The following is a 22,559-nucleotide window of genomic DNA, read 5'->3' on the forward strand; positions in this document are numbered from 1 at the left end:
AAGAAGGGGTGCACCGGTCCTGGAGATACTGCAATACCAGGTCAATGCGTGGAGTGGACAGAGCAAGCTCTTTTTCCATCTCCCTGTTCTAAAAATCCATTTAATATATGGTCCCCAGATAGGGGACGTATCAGATATTAAACTGATAAGAACAGATACTACACTTGATCTTAGCCAAAAGGCCGAGAAGCGATAACCAGAATTGGTTTCCGACTACGGTGCCACCCAAGGATTCTGAAAAGTCCATTTGTGGAGATGGCCACCTGGACTCCCGTTAAGAAGACATGCTGTCAACCTCTAGATCCCTCACATGCCTGCACTTTTCGGCTTGCTGCTGCTGCAATCCACGCGTTTTAGATCTGCATAACTCCACCTCTTTTAGCACAGTACCCTCAACCCCCGGCTGTTCCCACCCGCCTCAACACCGTTGGAAGGGAGGAGAACCAATTAAGGCGGGGGGGGGGTGGAACGAGCAGCTGTCTACCCTTAGCAGGAGGGTTGCTGATTAATTACCTCTCCTGCTGCTGCTGCTGCTGGCTGTCCAGCAGCAGACTGAAGGTGGCTGCTGCTGTGCGCAGGTATATAAAGGCTCAGAGCCTATTATGACACGCGCAGCCAGCGTTCCATTGCCACATTCCGTCTACTGCAGGCGGGATACCTGGATGGCTGAATGTCACTGAGAAGCTCACAGAGACCGCCATAAGCAACAGTTTAAAAGAATGCCACAGACTAATCAACCAAACTTTTTGGGTTGGTTTCTCTTTTATAGTCTGCAGGCATTAAATGAAAGAAGTCAGTGTTCCAGCAGAGGGAGACAACGTTTCAGAAAAGGCATTGTAGCAAACCAAAAAAGAAATTTTAAGCGCAGCAGAGTAACCAGCTCACATACCTGTTAGCTCAGGTGAGTTTAAAAGGCTGCTGTTGATAACAAGGGCATTTGCTAAATAGATGGTGTGTGTGCAACAATATACTGAAAGGTCAATTATATTGTGCAGCTTATCTCACCACCTGTAGTTATTTAGGTGAAAGCTCCAAAATGCTTGCCTAATATGTCTGTTTATCCAAAAGGAAGTATAGAGGGAGAGCTAGATGGATAGCATTGCATTACATTACATTACATGGCAATGCAATGCACAGTTGCTGAAGTTGAACCAAAATGAGCTTGTCATCTGGCTTCTGCAACTTTTAACATGAAAAATCCAATGAGGAGAAGAAAAGCAAAGCCAAAGAGTCCATCCCAAAATCCGACAAACAAGCAAAATGAACAAAAAGCATTGAATTCAATTCTTTCTGATTTTAGAAACTGCATTAAAGAAGGGGTGCACCGGTCCTGGAGATACTGCAATACCAGGTCAATGCGTGGAGTGGACAGAGCAAGCTCTTTTTCCATCTCCCTGTTCTAAAAATCCATTTAATATATGGTCCCCAGATAGGGGACGTATCAGATATTAAACTGATAAGAACAGATACTACACTTGATCTTAGCCAAAAGGCCGAGAAGCGATAACCAGAATTGGTTTCCGACTACGGTGCCACCCAAGGATTCTGAAAAGTCCATTTGTGGAGATGGCCACCTGGACTCCCGTTAAGAAGACATGCTGTCAACCTCTAGATCCCTCAAATACCTGCACTTTTCGGCTTGCTGCTGCTGCAATCCACGCGTTTTAGATCTGCATAACTCCACCTCTTTTAGCACAGTACCCTCAACCCCCGGCTGTTCCCACCCGCCTCAACACCGTTGGAAGGGAGGAGAACCAATTAAGGCGGGGGGGGGGGGGGGTGGAACGAGCAGCTGTCTACCCTTAGCAGGAGGGTTGCTGATTAATTACCTCTCCTGCTGCTGCTGCTGCTGGCTGTCCAGCAGCAGACTGAAGGTGGCTGCTGCTGTGCGCAGGTATATAAAGGCTCAGAGCCTATTATGACACGCGCAGCCAGCGTTCCATTGCCACATTCCGTCTACTGCAGGCGGGATACCTGGATGGCTGAATGTCACTGAGAAGCTCACAGAGACCGCCATAAGCAACAGTTTAAAAGAATGCCACAGACTAATCAACCAAACTTTTTGGGTTGGTTTCTCTTTTATAGTCTGCAGGCATTAAATGAAAGAAGTCAGTGTTCCAGCAGAGGGAGACAACGTTTCAGAAAAGGCATTGTAGCAAACCAAAAAAGAAATTTTAAGCGCAGCAGAGTAACCAGCTCACATACCTGTTAGCTCAGGTGAGTTTAAAAGGCTGCTGTTGATAACAAGGGCATTTGCTAAATAGATGGTGTGTGTGCAACAATATACTGAAAGGTCAATTATATTGTGCAGCTTATCTCACCACCTGTAGTTATTTAGGTGAAAGCTCCAAAATGCTTGCCTAATATGTCTGTTTATCCAAAAGGAAGTATAGAGGGAGAGCTAGATAGATAGCATTGCATTACATTACATTACATGGCAATGCAATGCACAGTTGCTGAAGTTGAACCAAAATGAGCTTGTCATCTGGCTTCTGCAACTTTTAACATGAAAAATCCAATGAGGAGAAGAAAAGCAAAGCCAAAGAGTCCATCCCAAAATCCGACAAACAAGCAAAATGAACAAAAAGCATTGAATTCAATTCTTTCTGATTTTAGAAACTGCATTAAAGAAAGGGTGCACCGGTCCTGGAGATACTGCAATACCAGGTCAATGCGTGGAGTGGACAGAGCAAGCTCTTTTTCCATCTCCCTGTTCTAAAAATCCATTTAATATATGGTCCCCAGATAGGGGACGTATCAGATATTAAACTGATAAGAACAGATTTTTTGATTGAATATATCTTTTATTAGCACTAAAAATAAGTTAACAGACAGTGTACTGTGCCGCAGCCCAGTACACACAGAATTCTACATCATATTTACATAGCATGAGGATACGACGCACTAACTAGACACGTCACACCCCTATGCTACACAAAACACTCAATCTGAAAGAAAAAGCATGTCAATCAATACAGTACGACGAACCGTGATAAGGGATGGGGATTGGGAAAAAGGGGATGGGGAGGGGAAAATCACAGGCCCGAAGCTTTATTGAAAGACAAGACACATAAGGGGAGAGGGGGAGGAGGGGTTTAGTCCTCATCCTCGTCCTCCGGACCGTCCACGATGGAATAGTCTCTGAGCAGGCTGTGGATCAGCCTGCGGCAGTCCTGGATGGACATCCTCTCCCTCCTCAAGATGAGCCGGTTCCTGGCGACCCAAACGGCATCCTTGAAGCAGTTCATAAGGCGCCAAGCCTCCTGGATGGCTCCGACGGTATGAACCCCAGGGAAGAGTCCGTAAAGCACAGAATGGTGCGATAGGCTCGCCCTGGGGACAGAGTTCCTCAGGTCGTCCTCAAGGGCAGTCAACAGGCGCTGTGCAAATCCGCAGTCCCAAAAAGTGTGCAAAGATGTTTCCTCCACGAAGGGGCACCTTGGGCAGTACTGGGTCTTGCACAGGTTCCGGGCATGCATGAATGACCGGACGGGCAGTCCGCCCTGAATCGCCATCCACGACAAGTCCTTGTGCCCGTTGGTCAGCCTGTCAGACGACACATTTGTCCACACAGTCTCCAGCGTGTCCTGGTGAAGTCCTGTGATGTTCTCCACGTCATCCTTGGCTCTGATGAGCTTGTGGATAGTTTTGGGCTTCCACAAGTCGGGCTTGAGTCCCTCCAGTTGATGTTCCCCCACAAATCGAACGACGTCTCCGTAGAACCATGGCGTCGTCCAGTTGTAGGGGAAGGAGCTGTCCCACTTGTCCCAGCCGAGTCGCCTCCAAAGAGGAAGCAGGAAGAAGCGAGACATGGACCTGCCCGCGGAGCCATTCTTGACTTGCAAAGTCCGGCGGACACAATCACACACAAAAGAGGATCGCAGGAGGGTGGGGATATCTGGAACGCCCTTCCCACCCTTGCGAGGCTCCTTGTACATGACGGCCCGCCTGACTCTGTCCATCTTGGATCCCCAGACAAAGTGAAACACTGTCCTGGTAATGGCCCTGCACACAGTGACGTGAGGGGGCCTGGCCTGCGCCGTGTACTGCAAGAGGGGCAGGACCTCATTACGCAGGACGAGTGCCTTACCCTCACAAGTGAGGTGTCTGAGGCTCCAGAGTCCGATCCGTTGCTTCACCTTGGCCAAGCGTTCTTGCCAGGACTTGAGGGCCGCTCCTTCCTTCCCGAACCAGACTCCCAGCACCTTGAGGAAATCCGGTTGAATGTTGAAGGGGAAGGGGGCGGAGGAGGCCGGCTGCCAATCCCCGAAGAGCATGGCTTCCGACTTCCTGCAGTTGACTTTGGCCCCTGAAGCCCGGCCGAACCTCTCACACGTCTGGACGAGGGCGTCGACTGAATCACGATCAGCGCAGAAGACGGTGGCGTCGTCCATGTAGAGCGAGCACTTGACCTCGTGTCGTCCCGGACCCGGTGCGGTGATCCCTCTGATCTCTCCATTCTGCCGGATAGCCTCTGCGAAGAGTTCTATAACACAAACAAAAAGAAGAGGTGATAGAGGGCAGCCTTGTCTGACCCCAGAGAGGACAGGGAAGGGGTCAGTCTTCCAGCCGTTCACCAACACCGAGCTGTGGATATCAAAATACATCAGACGGACATACGAACAAAACATGTTACCCAAACCTAACCGGTGCAGAGCTCGGCCCATGAACTCGTGGGAAACCCGGTCGAAGGCCTTCTCCTGATCCAAGGAGACCAGGGCCGCGTGTGCGCGGCGGACCTTGATGTACTCGACCGTGTCCCGCACGAGAGCGAGGCTGTCTGCGATGCGACGTCCAGGGATGCCGCAGGTCTGGTCCGGGTGGATGATCCGTCCGATGACCGTCTTAAGTCGTGTCGCCATCGTCTTGGCCAGGATCTTGTAGTCCACGTTGAGCAGAGTGATGGGACGCCAATTCCTCAGGTCGCACCTCTCTCCCTTCCGCTTGTACAGGATCGTGACCATTCCTTCCCTCAAAGATGGAGGCATTCTACCCTCCACCACCATCTCCTCGTACAGGTCCAACAGGTCCGGACAGATGAGGTCTCCCAGCGCTACATAGAGCTCCGCTGGAAGACCATCACTGCCCGGGGTCCTGCCGGTCCTAAAGGATTTAGCGGCAGAGAGCAATTCGCCCACCATCAGAGGTTTGTCCAAGGCTGCCGTGCCTGCAGGATCAAGATGGTTAGTGATACCTGACAGGAACTTATCAGCAGCGTCGGGGTCGGTAGTCTTGTGGGAGTAGAGTTCGCTGTAGAAGTCGCTGACGACCCTCATCACGTCCTCCTTCCCACGTTGCATGTTTCCGCTCTCGTCTCGCAGCTCGTTCAGGGGCGTGTGACCGGCATGAAGTTTCCTGAAAAAGAATGAGTTACATTTCTCACCCTTCTCCAGATTCTCCACTTTGGAACGGAAGACGATTTGCTTGGACTCCTCCTCAAAGTGCCTTTTCAGGCTCTTCTTGGTCTCCTCCAGCTCCTCCCTCACGTCCCAGCCGCAGTGAAGAAGGTCCTGCAGCGACCGCAGCTCGCGCTGCAGCCCTCTGAAGTCCCTCCTCTTCTCACACGCCTGTTGTCGACCCTTGGCCTGAAAGAAACAGCGAAACTCAAGTTTAACATATTCCCACCAATCAGAGACTGTTTGGAAGCTACCCTTGTAGGACTGCCACATTGCGTAGGCTGCTCTCAGCTCCTCCACGACTTCATCCTGAGCCAGCAGAGCACAATTCAGCTTCCAGGAGCCGGGGCCGGACGGAAAACCGTCGCCGAGGACACCTTGTAAGTGAATGGCTCTGTGGTCGGAGAAGAAGCAGGGGACCATCGAGTGCCTACTCTGCCTGACTGCCCGAGAGGTGAACACAAAGTCAATCCTGGAGCGGAGTGAGCCATCGGGTCGGCTCCACGAATAGTTCGTGGAGCCTCTCCCCATGGAGCCCACCACGTCCTGAAGAGAGGCCTCGGTTACCATCTCGATGAGCAGCTTGGACGTGATGTCCAACTTGGCAGATGTGCCAGAACTACGACCATCCTCCTCGATGGGGCAGTTGAAATCCCCGGCCATCACTAAGGTCCTGGTGGTGGCAAGCTGAAGCCGCAGGGTCTGGAAAAGCTCCAAACGCTCATTCTTCAGTGGGGACGCATACACGTTGATGAACCTGACAGGTTCTCCCGCCCAGTTGCCATCTACAACAAGAGCCCTGCCGCAGATGAGCTCCTGGACGGACTCAAGCGTGAATGCGCCCCCCCTGATCAGAATTGCGACCCCCGCAGACTTGCAGTCACCCCCACCGGACCAGTAGGATGGACCGTGGGACCACTCCCTGGCCAGATGTTTGAAGGACCTAGAGGAGGGAAGGGAACATTCCTGCAACATATAAACATCACACAACTGGGAAGTAAGGAAGGCATAAATAGTCTGACGTCTGAACTTGTCCTTGATGCTCCTGACATTAATGGAAAATAAGTTAATATTAGCCATCATGTAGGGAAAAAAGAAAAAGTTAGCGCAGGCAATACACCTTAGTTACCACTCCGGTCGGGTGGTCCCTCGTCGGTGTTGACTGCTGGTGACGGGATCACCAGCAGGCCCTCTTCCTCCATCTGGTCAAGCAGCGCGGCCTCGATCTCGGCGACCACCAGTTCCTCCTCTTCTGGCTCGGCCACCAGGGTCTCAACCATGTGCTCCATCTCTTCTGGCTCAGGGAGGGTATCCTCCTTTTCGCCTACGAAATCCAGAATCTTCTTTTTGGAGGATTCAGTAGCAGGGCTGTCCTCCACCTTCCTCTTTCCCCGGGTTGGAATTGGGGAGACAAGAAGGGGAAAATCCTCCTCGGAATAGATAGCGGCAGGTGGAGGAAAGGTTAATTCCACCGCTACCATGGTCTGGGGAGGGAGAGTGGCTGCCGGGGCAGGGGAAAGGACACCTGCTGAGGAGTAGGGGAAGGAGGAAGAGGAGGTGGAATCCTCAGCAGGGGTGGCCGGGGTGGGGGGGGATTGGACGGGGGTGGCAGGGGGAGGGATCGAGAGAGGGGTGACAGAACTCTTACCCTCCTTTGACTTTTTCTTCTGCTTCGGAGCTGCTGGGACCGTCGCTGGGGCTTTGGCCACCGACTCCTTGACCGCTTTGGCCTTGGTCGTCTCGGCCTTGGCCGCTGGGGCCTTGGTCGTCGCGTCCTTGACCTTCACAGGCCTGGTCGTCGGGGCCTTGTCCTCCGGAGCTGGGGTCGTCGCAACCACCGATGCCCAGGATCTCTCACGCTTGGGGCAATCCTTTGTACAGATGAGCCGCCAGCCCACACAGGTTGCAGGACGTCTTCTTCGGGCAGTCCTTCGAGCTGTGTCCCGTCACTCGACAAATCCTGCAGGCATCCTCCTTGCAGTCCTTCATCTCGTGGCCGTTCTTGCCGCATCTCCTGCAGTTCCGCGGCATGTCCGGGTAATAGATGAGGCCGTAGGAGTTGCCCAGGGAGAATGTCGGGGGCAGGTGCCGAAGTCCGTCTGAGTACGCCAGGTCCCTGTGAAGTCTAACGGTCACCGACCACTTACCTGTCCAGAAGCCGAGTCCATTCAGGATGTGAGAGGGTTCCTTCACAACCAAACAGAAGAGTCTCAGGAAGGTACAGATGTCTTGGCCTGGGGTGTGCGGGTTGCGCATGGAGACCGTGATCCTCCTTTCGTCCCTCTGGATAGGGCAGCTACCTGTAAAGGCAGAGAAAGAATTATCCGGTCCTTTTGCGCTTACCATTTCCCAGAACCTCCTGCAGGTGTTCACAGTGGCGAAGGTGACGAAGAAGATCCCCGTCAAGAAGGTCTGGATGCTGAGGGTGTCCGACCTGGAGAAGCCTCGATCCAGCAGCATCTTCTGGCAGAACACGTCCGAGGACATGTCCGGCACCCTCCCATCCACTTCCTTCAGCTTCAGGGCCACCGTCTGCCGCATCCATGGCTCCAGGGCTGGAGCTTCGTGGCGGGGCTTCTGGGGTCCCTTCTGCTGGCCAGTCGTGGAGGCAGAGTCCTTGGGGTCAGAATCGGCTCCTGGCTGGGCCCTCCTGGCTGTCCCCTGCTCCAGGCTCTTCTTTTCGGCCTTCCTCGCAGCGCTTGCCATGGCTTTCCTCCTGCAGTTACTTCTTGGAGCTGGATCTGGAACTCTTCCCGGAATGGGTGGAGCTATGCAGATTCTTCTCCCGTCGTGTTCTGGACAAATTCCCCGAAAGGTCTTTGTCTCGATGATTTTCTTCCTCGAAGATTCCACAGGACAGCCCGATTCTTCTCCGAGTCTTCGTCTTCTTCTGGATTCTTTAGAGCTTCTTCCTCCCACCGATATCCGCCTTCCTTCTCCGATGTCAGCTGGGCTCCGAAGCTCTTCTACTTCAGAGTTCGATCGCTCTCGTCAAGTGTAGATCGTAGCTCTTGTGTTCTTAAAAGAACAGATACTACACTTGATCTTAGCCAAAAGGCCGAGAAGCGATAACCAGAATTGGTTTCTGACTACGGTGCCACCCAAGGATTCTGAAAAGTCCATTTGTGGAGATGGCCACCTGGACTCCCGTTAAGAAGACATGCTGTCAACCTCTAGATCCCTCACATGCCTGCACTTTTCGGCTTGCTGCTGCTGCAATCCACGCGTTTTAGATCTGCATAACTCCACCTCTTTTAGCACAGTACCCTCAACCCCCGGCTGTTCCCACCCGCCTCAACACCGTTGGAAGGGAGGAGAACCAATTAAGGCGGGGGGGGGGGTGGAACGAGCAGCTGTCTACCCTTAGCAGGAGGGTTGCTGATTAATTACCTCTCCTGCTGCTGCTGCTGCTGGCTGTCCAGCAGCAGACTGAAGGTGGCTGCTGCTGTGCGCAGGTATATAAAGGCTCAGAGCCTATTATGACACGCGCAGCCAGCGTTCCATTGCCACATTCCGTCTACTGCAGGCGGGATACCTGGATGGCTGAATGTCACTGAGAAGCTCACAGAGACCGCCATAAGCAACAGTTTAAAAGAATGCCACAGACTAATCAACCAAACTTTTTGGGTTGGTTTCTCTTTTATTGTCTGCAGGCATTAAATGAAAGAAGTCAGTGTTCCAGCAGAGGGAGACAACGTTTCAGAAAAGGCATTGTAGCAAACCAAAAAAGAAATTTTAAGCGCAGCAGAGTAACCAGCTCACATACCTGTTAGCTCAGGTGAGTTTAAAAGGCTGCTGTTGATAACAAGGGCATTTGCTAAATAGATGGTGTGTGTGCAACAATATACTGAAAGGTCAATTATATTGTGCAGCTTATCTCACCACCTGTAGTTATTTAGGTGAAAGCTCCAAAATGCTTGCCTAATATGTCTGTTTATCCAAAAGGAAGTATAGAGGGAGAGCTAGATAGATAGCATTGCATTACATTACATTACATGGCAATGCAATGCACAGTTGCTGAAGTTGAACCAAAATGAGCTTGTCATCTGGCTTCTGCAACTTTTAACATGAAAAATCCAATGAGGAGAAGAAAAGCAAAGCCAAAGAGTCCATCCCAAAATCCGACAAACAAGCAAAATGAACAAAAAGCATTGAATTCAATTCTTTCTGATTTTAGAAACTGCATTAAAGAAGGGGTGCACCGGTCCTGGAGATACTGCAATACCAGGTCAATGCGTGGAGTGGACAGAGCAAGCTCTTTTTCCATCTCCCTGTTCTAAAAATCTATTTAATATATGGTCCCCAGATAGGGGACGTATCAGATATTAAACTGATAAGAACAGATACTACACTTGATCTTAGCCAAAAGGCCGAGAAGCGATAACCAGAATTGGTTTCCGACTACGGTGCCACCCAAGGATTCTGAAAAGTCCATTTGTGGAGATGGCCACCTGGACTCCCGTTAAGAAGACATGCTGTCAACCTCTAGATCCCTCACATGCCTGCACTTTTCGGCTTGCTGCTGCTGCAATCCACGCGTTTTAGATCTGCATAACTCCACCTCTTTTAGCACAGTACCCTCAACCCCCGGCTGTTCCCACCCGCCTCAACACCGTTGGAAGGGAGGAGAACCAATTAAGGCGGGGGGGGGGGTGGAACGAGCAGCTGTCTACCCTTAGCAGGAGGGTTGCTGATTAATTACCTCTCCTGCTGCTGCTGCTGCTGGCTGTCCAGCAGCAGACTGAAGGTGGCTGCTGCTGTGCGCAGGTATATAAAGGCTCAGAGCCTATTATGACACGCGCAGCCAGCGTTCCATTGCCACATTCCGTCTACTGCAGGCGGGATACCTGGATGGCTGAATGTCACTGAGAAGCTCACAGAGACCGCCATAAGCAACAGTTTAAAAGAATGCCACAGACTAATCAACCAAACTTTTTGGGTTGGTTTCTCTTTTATAGTCTGCAGGCATTAAATGAAAGAAGTCAGTGTTCCAGCAGAGGGAGACAACGTTTCAGAAAAGGCATTGTAGCAAACCAAAAAAGAAATTTTAAGCGCAGCAGAGTAACCAGCTCACATACCTGTTAGCTCAGGTGAGTTTAAAAGGCTGCTGTTGATAACAAGGGCATTTGCTAAATAGATGGTGTGTGTGCAACAATATACTGAAAGGTCAATTATATTGTGCAGCTTATCTCACCACCTGTAGTTATTTAGGTGAAAGCTCCAAAATGCTTGCCTAATATGTCTGTTTATCCAAAAGGAAGTATAGAGGGAGAGCTAGATAGATAGCATTGCATTACATTACATTACATGGCAATGCAATGCACAGTTGCTGAAGTTGAACCAAAATGAGCTTGTCATCTGGCTTCTGCAACTTTTAACATGAAAAATCCAATGAGGAGAAGAAAAGCAAAGCCAAAGAGTCCATCCCAAAATCCGACAAACAAGCAAAATGAACAAAAAGCATTGAATTCAATTCTTTCTGATTTTAGAAACTGCATTAAAGAAGGGGTGCACCGGTCCTGGAGATACTGCAATACCAGGTCAATGCGTGGAGTGGACAGAGCAAGCTCTTTTTCCATCTCCCTGTTCTAAAAATCCATTTAATATATGGTCCCCAGATAGGGGACGTATCAGATATTAAACTGATAAGAACAGATACTACACTTGATCTTAGCCAAAAGGCCGAGAAGCGATAACCAGAATTGGTTTCCGACTACGGTGCCACCCAAGGATTCTGAAAAGTCCATTTGTGGAGATGGCCACCTGGACTCCCGTTAAGAAGACATGCTGTCAACCTCTAGATCCCTCACATGCCTGCACTTTTCGGCTTGCTGCTGCTGCAATCCACGCGTTTTAGATCTGCATAACTCCACCTCTTTTAGCACAGTACCCTCAACCCCCGGCTGTTCCCACCCGCCTCAACACCGTTGGAAGGGAGGAGAACCAGTTAAGGCGGGGGGGGGGGGGGTGGAACGAGCAGCTGTCTACCCTTAGCAGGAGGGTTGCTGATTAATTACCTCTCCTGCTGCTGCTGCTGCTGGCTGTCCAGCAGCAGACTGAAGGTGGCTGCTGCTGTGCGCAGGTATATAAAGGCTCAGAGCCTATTATGACACGCGCAGCCAGCGTTCCATTGCCACATTCCGTCTACTGCAGGCGGGATACCTGGATGGCTGAATGTCACTGAGAAGCTCACAGAGACCGCCATAAGCAACAGTTTAAAAGAATGCCACAGACTAATCAACCAAACTTTTTGGGTTGGTTTCTCTTTTATAGTCTGCAGGCATTAAATGAAAGAAGTCAGTGTTCCAGCAGAGGGAGACAACGTTTCAGAAAAGGCATTGTAGCAAACCAAAAAAGAAATTTTAAGCGCAGCAGAGTAACCAGCTCACATACCTGTTAGCTCAGGTGAGTTTAAAAGGCTGCTGTTGATAACAAGGGCATTTGCTAAATAGATGGTGTGTGTGCAACAATATACTGAAAGGTCAATTATATTGTGCAGCTTATCTCACCACCTGTAGTTATTTAGGTGAAAGCTCCAAAATGCTTGCCTAATATGTCTGTTTATCCAAAAGGAAGTATAGAGGGAGAGCTAGATAGATAGCATTGCATTACATTACATTACATGGCAATGCAATGCACAGTTGCTGAAGTTGAACCAAAATGAGCTTGTCATCTGGCTTCTGCAACTTTTAACATGAAAAATCCAATGAGGAGAAGAAAAGCAAAGCCAAAGAGTCCATCCCAAAATCCGACAAACAAGCAAAATGAACAAAAAGCATTGAATTCAATTCTTTCTGATTTTAGAAACTGCATTAAAGAAGGGGTGCACCGGTCCTGGAGATACTGCAATACCAGGTCAATGCGTGGAGTGGACAGAGCAAGCTCTTTTTCCATCTCCCTGTTCTAAAAATCCATTTAATATATGGTCCCCAGATAGGGGACGTATCAGATATTAAACTGATAAGAACAGATACTACACTTGATCTTAGCCAAAAGGCCGAGAAGCGATAACCAGAATTGGTTTCCGACTACGGTGCTACCCAAGGATTCTGAAAAGTCCATTTGTGGAGATGGCCACCTGGACTCCCGTTAAGAAGACATGCTGTCAACCTCTAGATCCCTCACATGCCTGCACTTTTCGGCTTGCTGCTGCTGCAATCCACGCGTTTTAGATCTGCATAACTCCACCTCTTTTAGCACAGTACCTTACCCTCAACCCCCGGCTGTTCCCACCCGCCTCAACACCGTTGGAAGGGAGGAGAACCAATTAAGGCGGGGGGGGGTGGAACGAGCAGCTGTCTACCCTTAGCAGGAGGGTTGCTGATTAATTACCTCTCCTGCTGCTGCTGCTGCTGGCTGTCCAGCAGCAGACTGAAGGTGGCTGCTGCTGTGCGCAGGTATATAAAGGCTCAGAGCCTATTATGACACGCGCAGCCAGCGTTCCATTGCCACATTCCGTCTACTGCAGGCGGGATACCTGGATGGCTGAATGTCACTGAGAAGCTCACAGAGACCGCCATAAGCAACAGTTTAAAAGAATGCCACAGACTAATCAACCAAACTTTTTGGGTTGGTTTCTCTTTTATAGTCTGCAGGCATTAAATGAAAGAAGTCAGTGTTCCAGCAGAGGGAGACAACGTTTCAGAAAAGGCATTGTAGCAAACCAAAAAAGAAATTTTAAGCGCAGCAGAGTAACCAGCTCACATACCTGTTAGCTCAGGTGAGTTTAAAAGGCTGCTGTTGATAACAAGGGCATTTGCTAAATAGATGGTGTGTGTGCAACAATATACTGAAAGGTCAATTATATTGTGCAGCTTATCTCACCACCTGTAGTTATTTAGGTGAAAGCTCCAAAATGCTTGCCTAATATGTCTGTTTATCCAAAAGGAAGTATAGAGGGAGAGCTAGATAGATAGCATTGCATTACATTACATTACATGGCAATGCAATGCACAGTTGCTGAAGTTGAACCAAAATGAGCTTGTCATCTGGCTTCTGCAACTTTTAACATGAAAAATCCAATGAGGAGAAGAAAAGCAAAGCCAAAGAGTCCATCCCAAAATCCGACAAACAAGCAAAATGAACAAAAAGCATTGAATTCAATTCTTTCTGATTTTAGAAACTGCATTAAAGAAGGGGTGCACCGGTCCTGGAGATACTGCAATACCAGGTCAATGCGTGGAGTGGACAGAGCAAGCTCTTTTTCCATCTTCCTGTTCTAAAAATCCATTTAATATATGGTCCCCAGATAGGGGACGTATCAGATATTAAACTGATAAGAACAGATACTACACTTGATCTTAGCCAAAAGGCCGAGAAGCGATAACCAGAATTGGTTTCCGACTACGGTGCCACCCAAGGATTCTGAAAAGTCCATTTGTGGAGATGGCCACCTGGACTCCCGTTAAGAAGACATGCTGTCAACCTCTAGATCCCTCACATGCCTGCACTTTTCGGCTTGCTGCTGCTGCAATCCACGCGTTTTAGATCTTCATAACTCCACCTCTTTTAGCACAGTACCCTCAACCCCCGGCTGTTCCCACCCGCCTCAACACCGTTGGAAGGGAGGAGAACCAATTAAGGCGGGGGGGGGGGTGGAACGAGCAGCTGTCTACCCTTAGCAGGAGGGTTGCTGATTAATTACCTCTCCTGCTGCTGCTGCTGCTGGCTGTCCAGCAGCAGACTGAAGGTGGCTGCTGCTGTGCGCAGGTATATAAAGGCTCAGAGCCTATTATGACACGCGCAGCCAGCGTTCCATTGCCACATTCCGTCTACTGCAGGCGGGATACCTGGATGGCTGAATGTCACTGAGAAGCTCACAGAGACCGCCATAAGCAACAGTTTAAAAGAATGCCACAGACTAATCAACCAAACTTTTTGGGTTGGTTTCTCTTTTATAATCTGCAGGCATTAAATGAAAGAAGTCAGTGTTCCAGCAGAGGGAGACAACGTTTCAGAAAAGGCATTGTAGCAAACCAAAAAAGAAATTTTAAGCGCAGCAGAGTAACCAGCTCACATACCTGTTAGCTCAGGTGAGTTTAAAAGGCTGCTGTTGATAACAAGGGCATTTGCTAAATAGATGGTGTGTGTGCAACAATATACTGAAAGGTCAATTATATTGTGCAGCTTATCTCACCACCTGTAGTTATTTAGGTGAAAGCTCCAAAATGCTTGCCTAATATGTCTGTTTATCCAAAAGGAAGTATAGAGGGAGAGCTAGATAGATAGCATTGCATTACATTACATTACATGGCAATGCAATGCACAGTTGCTGAAGTTGAACCAAAATGAGCTTGTCATCTGGCTTCTGCAACTTTTAACATGAAAAATCCAATGAGGAGAAGAAAAGCAAAGCCAAAGAGTCCATCCCAAAATCCGACAAACAAGCAAAATGAACAAAAAGCATTGAATTCAATTCTTTCTGATTTTAGAAACTGCATTAAAGAAGGGGTGCACCGGTCCTGGAGATACTGCAATACCAGGTCAATGCGTGGAGTGGACAGAGCAAGCTCTTTTTCCATCTCCCTGTTCTAAAAATCCATTTAATATATGGTCCCCAGATAGGGGACGTATCAGATATTAAACTGATAAGAACAGATACTACACTTGATCTTAGCCAAAAGGCCGAGAAGCGATAACCAGAATTGGTTTCCGACTACGGTGCCACCCAAGGATTCTGAAAAGTCCATTTGTGGAGATGGCCACCTGGACTCCCGTTAAGAAGACATGCTGTCAACCTCTAGATCCCTCACATGCCTGCACTTTTCGGCTTGCTGCTGCTGCAATCCACGCGTTTTAGATCTGCATAACTCCACCTCTTTTAGCACAGTACCCTCAACCCCCGGCTGTTCCCACCCGCCTCAACACCGTTGGAAGGGAGGAGAACCAATTAAGGCGGGGGGGGGGGGTGGAACGAGCAGCTGTCTACCCTTAGCAGGAGGGTTGCTGATTAATTACCTCTCCTGCTGCTGCTGCTGCTGGCTGTCCAGCAGCAGACTGAAGGTGGCTGCTGCTGTGCGCAGGTATATAAAGGCTCAGAGCCTATTATGACACGCGCAGCCAGCGTTCCATTGCCACATTCCGTCTACTGCAGGCGGGATACCTGGATGGCTGAATGTCACTGAGAAGCTCACAGAGACCGCCATAAGCAACAGTTTAAAAGAATGCCACAGACTAATCAACCAAACTTTTTGGGTTGGTTTCTCTTTTATAGTCTGCAGGCATTAAATGAAAGAAGTCAGTGTTCCAGCAGAGGGAGACAACGTTTCAGAAAAGGCATTGTAGCAAACCAAAAAAGAAATTTTAAGCGCAGCAGAGTAACCAGCTCACATACCTGTTAGCTCAGGTGAGTTTAAAAGGCTGCTGTTGATAACAAGGGCATTTGCTAAATAGATGGTGTGTGTGCAACAATATACTGAAAGGTCAATTATATTGTGCAGCTTATCTCACCACCTGTAGTTATTTAGGTGAAAGCTCCAAAATGCTTGCCTAATATGTCTGTTTATCCAAAAGGAAGTATAGAGGGAGAGCTAGATAGATAGCATTGCATTACATTACATTACATGGCAATGCAATGCACAGTTGCTGAAGTTGAACCAAAATGAGCTTGTCATCTGGCTTCTGCAACTTTTAACATGAAAAATCCAATGAGGAGAAGAAAAGCAAAGCCAAAGAGTCCATCCCAAAATCCGACAAACAAGCAAAATGAACAAAAAGCATTGAATTCAATTCTTTCTGATTTTAGAAACTGCATTAAAGAAGGGGTGCACCGGTCCTGGAGATACTGCAATACCAGGTCAATGCGTGGAGTGGACAGAGCAAGCTCTTTTTCCATCTCCCTGTTCTAAAAATCCATTTAATATATGGTCCCCAGATAGGGGACGTATCAGATATTAAACTGATAAGAACAGATACTACACTTGATCTTAGCCAAAAGGCCGAGAAGCGATAACCAGAATTGGTTTCCGACTACGGTGCCACCCAAGGATTCTGAAAAGTCCATTTGTGGAGATGGCCACCTGGACTCCCGTTAAGAAGACATGCTGTCAACCTCTAGATCCCTCACATGCCTGCACTTTTCGGCTTGCTGCTGCTGCAATCCACGCGTTTTAGATCTGCATAACTCCACCTCTTTTAGCACAGTACCCTCAACCCCCGGCTGTTCCCACCCGCCTCAACACCGTTGGAAGGGAGGAGAACCAATTAAGGCGGGGGGGGGGGTGGAACGAGCAGCTGTCTACCCTTAGCAGGAGGGTTGCTGATTAATTACCTCTCCTGCTGCTGCTGCTGGCTGTCCAGCAGCAGACTGAAGGTGGCTGCTGCTGTGCGCAGGTATATAAAGGCTCAGAGCCTATTATGACACGCGCAGCCAGCGTTCCATTGCCACATTCCGTCTACTGCAGGCGGGATACCTGGATGGCTGAATGTCACTGAGAAGCTCACAGAGACCGCCATAAGCAACAGTTTAAAAGAATGCCACAGACTAATCAACCAAACTTTTTGGGTTGGTTTCTCTTTTATAGTCTGCAGGCATTAAATGAAAGAAGTCAGTGTTCCAGCAGAGGGAGACAACGTTTCAGAAAAGGCATTGTAGCAAACCAAAAAAGAAATTTTAAGCGCAGCAGAGTAACCAGCTCACATACCTGTTAGCTCAGGTGAGTTTAAAAGGCTGCTGTTGATAACAAGGGCATTTGCTAAATAGATGGTGTGTGTGCAACAATATACTGAAAGGTCAATTATATTGTGCAGCTTATCTCACCACCTGTAGTTATTTAGGTGAAAGCTCCAAAATGCTTGCCTAATATGTCTGTTTATCCAAAAGGAAGTATAGAGGGAGAGCTAGATAGATAGCATTGCATTACATTACATTACATGGCAATGCAATGCACAGTTGCTGAAGTTGAACCAAAATGAGCTTGTCATCTGGCTTCTGCAACTTTTAACATGAAAAATCCAATGAGGAGAAGAAAAGCAAAGCCAAAGAGTCCATCCCAAAATCCGACAAACAAGCAAAATGAACAAAAAGCATTGAATTCAATTCTTTCTGATTTTAGAAACTGCATTAAAGAAGGGGTGCACCGGTCCTGGAGATACTGCAATACCAGGTCAATGCGTGGAGTGGACAGAGCAAGCTCTTTTTCCATCTCCCTGTTCTAAAAATCCATTTAATATATGGTCCCCAGATAGGGGACGTATCAGATATTAAACTGATAAGAACAGATACTACACTTGATCTTAGCCAAAAGGCCGAGAAGCGATAACCAGAATTGGTTTCCGACTACGGTGCCACCCAAGGATTCTGAAAAGTCCATTTGTGGAGATGGCCACCTGGACTCCCGTTAAGAAGACATGCTGTCAACCTCTAGATCCCTCACATGCCTGCACTTTTCGGCTTGCTGCTGCTGCAATCCACGCGTTTTAGATCTGCATAACTCCACCTCTTTTAGCACAGTACCCTCAACCCCCGGCTGTTCCCACCCGCCTCAACACCGTTGGAAGGGAGGAGAACCAATTAAGGCGGGGGGGGGGGTGGAACGAGCAGCTGTCTACCCTTAGCAGGAGGGTTGCTGATTAATTACCTCTCCTGCTGCTGCTGCTGGCTGTCCAGCAGCAGACTGAAGGTGGCTGCTGCTGTGCGCAGGTATATAAAGGCTCAGAGCCTATTATGACACGCGCAGCCAGCGTTCCATTGCCACATTCCGTCTACTGCAGGCGGGATACCTGGATGGCTGAATGTCACTGAGAAGCTCACAGAGACCGCCATAAGCAACAGTTTAAAAGAATGCCACAGACTAATCAACCAAACTTTTTGGGTTGGTTTCTCTTTTATAGTCTGCAGGCATTAAATGAAAGAAGTCAGTGTTCCAGCAGAGGGAGACAACGTTTCAGAAAAGGCATTGTAGCAAACCAAAAAAGAAATTTTAAGCGCAGCAGAGTAACCAGCTCACATACCTGTTAGCTCAGGTGAGTTTAAAAGGCTGCTGTTGATAACAAGGGCATTTGCTAAATAGATGGTGTGTGTGCAACAATATACTGAAAGGTCAATTATATTGTGCAGCTTATCTCACCACCTGTAGTTATTTAGGTGAAAGCTCCAAAATGCTTGCCTAATATGTCTGTTTATCCAAAAGGAAGTATAGAGGGAGAGCTAGATAGATAGCATTGCATTACATTACATTACATGGCAATGCAATGCACAGTTGCTGAAGTTGAACCAAAATGAGCTTGTCATCTGGCTTCTGCAACTTTTAACATGAAAAATCCAATGAGGAGAAGAAAAGCAAAGCCAAAGAGTCCATCCCAAAATCCGACAAACAAGCAAAATGAACAAAAAGCATTGAATTCAATTCTTTCTGATTTTAGAAACTGCATTAAAGAAGGGGTGCACCGGTCCTGGAGATACTGCAATACCAGGTCAATGCGTGGAGTGGACAGAGCAAGCTCTTTTTCCATCTCCCTGTTCTAAAAATCCATTTAATATATGGTCCCCAGATAGGGGACGTATCAGATATTAAACTGATAAGAACAGATACTACACTTGATCTTAGCCAAAAGGCCGAGAAGCGATAACCAGAATTGGTTTCCGACTACGGTGCCACCCAAGGATTCTGAAAAGTCCATTTGTGGAGATGGCCACCTGGACTCCCGTTAAGAAGACATGCTGTCAACCTCTAGATCCCTCACATGCCTGCACTTTTCGGCTTGCTGCTGCTGCAATCCACGCGTTTTAGATCTGCATAACTCCACCTCTTTTAGCACAGTACCCTCAACCCCCGGCTGTTCCCACCCGCCTCAACACCGTTGGAAGGGAGGAGAACCAATTAAGGCGGGGGGGGGTGGAACGAGCAGCTGTCTACCCTTAGCAGGAGGGTTGCTGATTAATTACCTCTCCTGCTGCTGCTGCTGCTGGCTGTCCAGCAGCAGACTGAAGGTGGCTGCTGCTGTGCGCAGGTATATAAAGGCTCAGAGCCTATTATGACACGCGCAGCCAGCGTTCCATTGCCACATTCCGTCTACTGCAGGCGGGATACCTGGATGGCTGAATGTCACTGAGAAGCTCACAGAGACCGCCATAAGCAACAGTTTAAAAGAATGCCACAGACTAATCAACCAAACTTTTTGGGTTGGTTTCTCTTTTATAGTCTGCAGGCATTAAATGAAAGAAGTCAGTGTTCCAGCAGAGGGAGACAACGTTTCAGAAAAGGCATTGTAGCAAACCAAAAAAGAAATTTTAAGCGCAGCAGAGTAACCAGCTCACATACCTGTTAGCTCAGGTGAGTTTAAAAGGCTGCTGTTGATAACAAGGGCATTTGCTACATAGATGGTGTGTGTGCAACAATATACTGAAAGGTCAATTATATTGTGCAGCTTATCTCACCACCTGTAGTTATTTAGGTGAAAGCTCCAAAATGCTTGCCTAATATGTCTGTTTATCCAAAAGGAAGTATAGAGGGAGAGCTAGATAGATAGCATTGCATTACATTACATTACATGGCAATGCAATGCACAGTTGCTGAAGTTGAACCAAAATGAGCTTGTCATCTGGCTTCTGCAACTTTTAACATGAAAAATCCAATGAGGAGAAGAAAAGCAAAGCCAAAGAGTCCATCCCAAAATCCGACAAACAAGCAAAATGAACAAAAAGCATTGAATTCAATTCTTTCTGATTTTAGAAACTGCATTAAAGAAGGGGTGCACCGGTCCTGGAGATACTGCAATACCAGGTCAATGCGTGGAGTGGACAGAGCAAGCTCTTTTTCCATCTCCCTGTTCTAAAAATCCATTTAATATATGGTCCCCAGATAGGGGACGTATCAGATATTAAACTGATAAGAACAGATACTACACTTGATCTTAGCCAAAAGGCCGAGAAGCGATAACCAGAATTGGTTTCCGACTACGGTGCCACCCAAGGATTCTGAAAAGTCCATTTGTGGAGATGGCCACCTGGACTCCCGTTAAGAAGACATGCTGTCAACCTCTAGATCCCTCACATGCCTTCACTTTTCGGCTTGCTGCTGCAATCCACGCGTTTTAGATCTGCATAACTCCACCTCTTTTAGCACAGTACCCTCAACCCCCGGCTGTTCCCACCCGCCTCAACACCGTTGGAAGGGAGGAGAACCAATTAAGGCGGGGGGGGGTGGAACGAGCAGCTGTCTACCCTTAGCAGGAGGGTTGCTGATTAATTACCTCTCCTGCTGCTGCTGCTGCTGGCTGTCCAGCAGCAGACTGAAGGTGGCTGCTGCTGTGCGCAGGTATATAAAGGCTCAGAGCCTATTATGACACGCGCAGCCAGCGTTCCATTGCCACATTCCGTCTACTGCAGGCGGGATACCTGGATGGCTGAATGTCACTGAGAAGCTCACAGAGACCGCCATAAGCAACAGTTTAAAAGAATGCCACAGACTAATCAACCAAACTTTTTGGGTTGGTTTCTCTTTTATAGTCTGCAGGCATTAAATGAAAGAAGTCAGTGTTCCAGCAGAGGGAGACAACGTTTCAGAAAAGGCATTGTAGCAAACCAAAAAAGAAATTTTAAGCGCAGCAGAGTAACCAGCTCACATACCTGTTAGCTCAGGTGAGTTTAAAAGGCTGCTGTTGATAACAAGGGCATTTGCTAAATAGATGGTGTGTGTGCAACAATATACTGAAAGGTCAATTATATTGTGCAGCTTATCTCACCACCTGTAGTTATTTAGGTGAAAGCTCCAAAATGCTTGCCTAATATGTCTGTTTATCCAAAAGGAAGTATAGAGGGAGAGCTAGATAGATAGCATTGCATTACATTACATTACATGGCAATGCAATGCACAGTTGCTGAAGTTGAACCAAAATGAGCTTGTCATCTGGCTTCTGCAACTTTTAACATGAAAAATCCAATGAGGAGAAGAAAAGCAAAGCCAAAGAGTCCATCCCAAAATCCGACAAACAAGCAAAATGAACAAAAAGCATTGAATTCAATTCTTTCTGATTTTAGAAACTGCATTAAAGAAGGGGTGCACCGGTCCTGGAGATACTGCAATACCAGGTCAATGCGTGGAGTGGACAGAGCAAGCTCTTTTTCCATCTCCCTGTTCTAAAAATTCATTTAATATATGGTCCCCAGATAGGGGACGTATCAGATATTAAACTGATAAGAACAGATACTACACTTGATCTTAGCCAAAAGGCCGAGAAGCGATAACCAGAATTGGTTTCCGACTACGGTGCCACCCAAGGATTCTGAAAAGTCCATTTGTGGAGATGGCCACCTGGACTCCCGTTAAGAAGACATGCTGTCAACCTCTAGATCCCTCACATGCCTGCACTTTTCGGCTTGCTGCTGCTGCAATCCACGCGTTTTAGATCTGCATAACTCCACCTCTTTTAGCACAGTACCCTCAACCCCCGGCTGTTCCCACCCGCCTCAACACCGTTGGAAGGGAGGAGAACCAATTAAGGCGGGGGGGGGGTGGAACGAGCAGCTGTCTACCCTTAGCAGGAGGGTTGCTGATTAATTACCTCTCCTGCTGCTGCTGCTGCTGGCTGTCCAGCAGCAGACTGAAGGTGGCTGCTGCTGTGTGCAGGTATATAAAGGCTCAGAGCCTATTATGACACGCGCAGCCAGCGTTCCATTGCCACATTCCGTCTACTGCAGGCGGGATACCTGGATGGCTGAATGTCACTGAGAAGCTCACAGAGACCGCCATAAGCAACAGTTTAAAAGAATGCCACAGACTAATCAACCAAACTTTTTGGGTTGGTTTCTCTTTTATAGTCTGCAGGCATTAAATGAAAGAAGTCAGTGTTCCAGCAGAGGGAGACAACGTTTCAGAAAAGGCATTGTAGCAAACCAAAAAAGAAATTTTAAGCGCAGCAGAGTAACCAGCTCACATACCTGTTAGCTCAGGTGAGTTTAAAAGGCTGCTGTTGATAACAAGGGCATTTGCTAAATAGATGGTGTGTGTGCAACAATATACTGAAAGGTCAATTATATTGTGCAGCTTATCTCACCACCTGTAGTTATTTAGGTGAAAGCTCCAAAATGCTTGCCTAATATGTCTGTTTATCCAAAAGGAAGTATAGAGGGAGAGCTAGATAGATAGCATTGCATTACATTACATTACATGGCAATGCAATGCACAGTTGCTGAAGTTGAACCAAAATGAGCTTGTCATCTGG

At 48.0% G+C, this 22,559-nt stretch overlaps 12 non-coding genes and 2 pseudogenes across 12 annotated transcripts; all 14 read right to left on the bottom strand.

Annotated features, from left to right (window-relative positions):
- Positions 1-3: 3 nt before the first annotated feature.
- LOC141194961 (U2 spliceosomal RNA) lies at positions 4-194 on the bottom strand. The gene has a single exon (XR_012267574.1). It is a non-coding gene; the product is annotated as a U2 spliceosomal RNA (small nuclear RNA).
- Positions 195-1,314: 1,120 nt separating this feature from the next.
- On the bottom strand, positions 1,315-1,505 carry LOC141194962 (U2 spliceosomal RNA). Its single transcript, XR_012267575.1, has one exon. It is a non-coding gene; the product is annotated as a U2 spliceosomal RNA (small nuclear RNA).
- A 1,125-nt stretch (positions 1,506-2,630) lies between these two features.
- LOC141196261 (U2 spliceosomal RNA) lies at positions 2,631-2,801 on the bottom strand (annotated as a pseudogene).
- Positions 2,802-8,368: 5,567 nt separating this feature from the next.
- LOC141196417 (U2 spliceosomal RNA) lies at positions 8,369-8,466 on the bottom strand (annotated as a pseudogene).
- A 1,121-nt stretch (positions 8,467-9,587) lies between these two features.
- LOC141196769 (U2 spliceosomal RNA) lies at positions 9,588-9,778 on the bottom strand. Its single transcript, XR_012269166.1, has one exon. It is a non-coding gene; the product is annotated as a U2 spliceosomal RNA (small nuclear RNA).
- A 1,121-nt stretch (positions 9,779-10,899) lies between these two features.
- LOC141194963 (U2 spliceosomal RNA) lies at positions 10,900-11,090 on the bottom strand. The gene has a single exon (XR_012267576.1). It is a non-coding gene; the product is annotated as a U2 spliceosomal RNA (small nuclear RNA).
- A 1,124-nt stretch (positions 11,091-12,214) lies between these two features.
- On the bottom strand, positions 12,215-12,405 carry LOC141194964 (U2 spliceosomal RNA). Its single transcript, XR_012267577.1, has one exon. It is a non-coding gene; the product is annotated as a U2 spliceosomal RNA (small nuclear RNA).
- A 1,124-nt stretch (positions 12,406-13,529) lies between these two features.
- LOC141196015 (U2 spliceosomal RNA) lies at positions 13,530-13,720 on the bottom strand. The gene has a single exon (XR_012268584.1). It is a non-coding gene; the product is annotated as a U2 spliceosomal RNA (small nuclear RNA).
- A 1,121-nt stretch (positions 13,721-14,841) lies between these two features.
- LOC141194965 (U2 spliceosomal RNA) lies at positions 14,842-15,032 on the bottom strand. Its single transcript, XR_012267578.1, has one exon. It is a non-coding gene; the product is annotated as a U2 spliceosomal RNA (small nuclear RNA).
- Positions 15,033-16,154: 1,122 nt separating this feature from the next.
- On the bottom strand, positions 16,155-16,345 carry LOC141194966 (U2 spliceosomal RNA). The gene has a single exon (XR_012267579.1). It is a non-coding gene; the product is annotated as a U2 spliceosomal RNA (small nuclear RNA).
- Positions 16,346-17,463: 1,118 nt separating this feature from the next.
- LOC141194967 (U2 spliceosomal RNA) lies at positions 17,464-17,654 on the bottom strand. Its single transcript, XR_012267580.1, has one exon. It is a non-coding gene; the product is annotated as a U2 spliceosomal RNA (small nuclear RNA).
- Positions 17,655-18,772: 1,118 nt separating this feature from the next.
- LOC141194968 (U2 spliceosomal RNA) lies at positions 18,773-18,963 on the bottom strand. Its single transcript, XR_012267581.1, has one exon. It is a non-coding gene; the product is annotated as a U2 spliceosomal RNA (small nuclear RNA).
- Positions 18,964-20,082: 1,119 nt separating this feature from the next.
- LOC141194969 (U2 spliceosomal RNA) lies at positions 20,083-20,273 on the bottom strand. The gene has a single exon (XR_012267582.1). It is a non-coding gene; the product is annotated as a U2 spliceosomal RNA (small nuclear RNA).
- A 1,116-nt stretch (positions 20,274-21,389) lies between these two features.
- On the bottom strand, positions 21,390-21,580 carry LOC141196587 (U2 spliceosomal RNA). The gene has a single exon (XR_012268988.1). It is a non-coding gene; the product is annotated as a U2 spliceosomal RNA (small nuclear RNA).
- Between the last annotated feature and the right edge of the window lie 979 nt (positions 21,581-22,559).

Source organism: Phyllobates terribilis, unplaced genomic scaffold, assembly GCF_046119375.1.
Source record: "Phyllobates terribilis strain yellow unplaced genomic scaffold, ASM4611937v1 Scaffold_74__1_contigs__length_7073193, whole genome shotgun sequence".
Lineage (NCBI taxonomy): Eukaryota > Metazoa > Chordata > Amphibia > Anura > Dendrobatidae > Phyllobates > Phyllobates terribilis.